The 3,187-nt window shown below is 36.7% G+C and overlaps 1 non-coding gene across 1 annotated transcript; it reads left to right on the top strand.

The window, feature by feature from the left end:
* The first annotated feature begins 2,140 nt into the window (after positions 1 to 2,140).
* Positions 2,141 to 2,304, top strand: LOC150019308 (U1 spliceosomal RNA). The gene has a single exon (XR_016509529.1). It is a non-coding gene; the product is annotated as a U1 spliceosomal RNA (small nuclear RNA).
* Positions 2,305 to 3,187: the final 883 nt, after the last annotated feature.

The following is a 3,187-nucleotide window of genomic DNA, read 5'->3' as shown; positions in this document are numbered from 1 at the left end:
AGAAAGAAGACATTTGAGAAATAAAGAGAAGTGCATTTTTAATATTTCTATTAAAAAAACACTTTAGATTACAATTTGCATCACATGTTTAGATAATTTAAAATAATGTTTAATAGTAGTGGTAGCATAATTAGCTTGTGAGGAGAGAATGTAATGATTGAATTGTGCAGGCACTATGATCCTCCCCACTGCTCCACACCAGCTCTAGAGCCACTGTTTCTGAAGCCCCCATCGCTACCACCCACCCCTTCAGTGCCCAGAAGTACATGCAGCTCTGTCCAGGTGAGTGTCTTGTGTTCCATGTCTCTCCCTGGTCTAATAGTCCCAAGCTCACTGGAGATACCTGCGTGTTCCTGGATCTCCTTAGTTACTAATTACACACAGAGATGTATTGTATTTGGACTTCAAAGCCCTAATGAAAATTTCTTAAAAATAAGGAGTAGATAGTTTTAAACTGTAAGATCACTTCATAAATAATTGAGGCAAAGAGGATGTCAACTAACTTAAACTGTTTCTTGCTTTTCCCTATGAGGAAAGAGAAAGAGAGGAGGAGAGGCAAGGACAAAAGCTGTCAGTCCATTATTCTCTGAGTTAAAAGTTAGATGTGGAAACCTATCTATTTTTAAACACTCCACTGGATGGGGTAGCCACTCAGTTACAAAATGAGAACACAGATAGATTAGATTATTACTCTTAGCCTTAGGGTACTCAGCATAGAGGGAGGATCCTATTGTCTCTACTTTTCCCTGGAGACCCTGTACCCATTTTTCTATTCTCTGGTTGAAGAGATCCAGAATATGGCACTGTTGCATAACAATTATTTTGAGCTGAAGGCACTTGAGTTCCTGAAATCCCTCATCTGCTTAAAAGGAGAGCATACCAAAAGAACTGTCATAAATCTCCCAAGAACAACCGGGGAAGATTGATTCTTGTCACAGAGACAAACAATGAAAAGTCAACCACACACCTAGAAGACATTGTCACAAAACTATTATATCTGCCATTTATTCTCCTAAGGGCCTATTTATCTCACAAAAAGTCATTTGTTTTCTCATAAGTGTTCTTCTCCCCACCCCCTTCACCAATGCACTCTAAATGCTAACCATCACTTTGAGTCACATTTCTTGGTGAACTCCTGTCTGTACATAAGTGATTAAAATATGTCTTTTGTTTTGCTAATTTGTCATCTGTCAATTTCACTTGCAGGTCCCCAAAAACTCAATCTAAAGGGGTAAAGGAAAATACTTCCCCCAAAGGCAGTGTTTCATGATTATATCTAATAATTTTAGCAAAAGTTTGTACCATTTTTTTAGGTGGCTTCCAGAGGTCAATGTGTTACAGAATTCCATCTATATGCATTTATAAAGATAAAGTTGTAACATGTATACTCATATGTATACATAAGTTAATTCCTTATAATTTTCACATATGTTCATTTATATAAATCTATTATTCTGAGGCACCCTTTAAACAAAAGGAATTATGATAAAGTAATTTTTTTAGTAAAAACCATGGCCTCTGTCTGGTAAATGAGGATTTTCCAAAATCCTTTCTTTATACAGAATCCAGTGATTCAAAAGAAGATTGCATGTTTTATAATGCAAAGAAAAACTTTAAATTGAAGTTCATATTACCAAGGAAATCTTGGTTTGGTACTTTCTTTCCCTTTCTACTTTTTCCATATGGTAATGCCGAGGAGAAAGATAGAAATTTGGGCATCCTTTTAATTTCTTTCTTATCATCTGTTTGTTTTAGGTCTTGGGTATAGGTGGTGAGAAAAAAATAACAAACATCTAAGCAACACCTAGCAAAGGGCATATGGGTATGAATACATAAAAACCTGGACTTAAAATTTAAAAAAGATTAACACTGCACTGTCTGAATTAGTCTTCACTCTGCAATAGGATGCTCTATAGGTTTTTCTTTTTTTCACTTTAGCAAAATATCTAATCATGTCATTCCCCATGTAAAGGTAATCATGATATTACCAAGTCATTTGACATGGCATTCAGGCCTAATTATTTCTCTTCCTCTGCTTCTTTATAGTTCCATCACAGTACCTATCACATTCTATTATGATTATTTGTTTATTTTTCTGTCTTCCCCACTGAATTAATATTCCATCAAGACAGGAGAATTTATACTTACCTGGCAGGGGAGATACCATTATCATGAAGGTGGTTTTCCCAGAGCGAGGCTTATCCATTGCGCTCTGGATATGCTGACCCCTGCGATTTCCCCATATGTGAGAAACTCAACTGCATAATTTGTGGTAGTGGGGGGCTGTGTTCATGCTCTCCCCTGAGAAAAAAAAGACAGGAGAATTTAATGTCTTTACCTCCAAACTAACTTAAATTATACTTGTATGCCAGCACTTAACTTTTATGTTTAGCATACAGCAGGTCCTCAATATATGTGTATTGAATGGACTCATGTCTGGAATGCCACCTCTGAGCTTTCTACATACTTAGATGTTATACTTCCATTGATATTAAGTTCAAAAAATTATCTTTGTAATGACTAGTCTGGTCTCACAGTCTTAATTAATCACACACTAATCTATGAACACATGATATTCTAGTCAACCACTTGTATCACATTTAAACATCTTTGTTTCTGTATCTCCTTGCTGGTCTAATTCATTTTTAGTGCTCAAAATCTAGCATTGTGACTACCAAGAAAGAATTGCTGAATAAATGTCTGTGAAATTAATAAAGGAGTAACCTCCATGGAAGGAAATACATAAGCTTTGTTTCCCTGGTATTATGGGTGGAATTGTGCCCTAACCCCATAATACGTAGATGTTCTGATTCCCAGTCCCTCAGAATGTGATTTTGTTCTGAAATAGGGTTGTTTCAGGTGTGCCTAGTTAAAGTGAGATCATGCTGGAGTAAGGTGGGCTGGCATTCCAATATGACTGGTATCCTTGTAAAAGTAGAAGAGGAGAGACAGACACAGAGGGAAGAGGACCATGAAGACAGAGGCAAAAATTAGAATTATGCTGCTATAAGCAGAGGAACACTTGAGGCTACCAGCAGCTGCAAGAGACAAAGAAAAGATCCTCTTCTAGGGGCTTTCATGAGAGTATGGCACTGTGAACATCTTGATTTTGAAGTAGTAACCCCCCAGAACTTTGAGATAGTAAATTTCTGTTGTTTTAAGTCACCAAGTTTGTGGTGCTTTGTTA

The sequence above is a fragment of the Furipterus horrens genome, unplaced genomic scaffold, assembly GCF_987537825.1.
Source record: "Furipterus horrens unplaced genomic scaffold, mFurHor1.1.pri manual_scaffold_2, whole genome shotgun sequence".
Lineage (NCBI taxonomy): Eukaryota > Metazoa > Chordata > Mammalia > Chiroptera > Furipteridae > Furipterus > Furipterus horrens.
The sequence above is the reverse complement of the archived record's forward strand: the minus strand, read 5'-3'. Positions and strand labels throughout refer to the sequence as shown.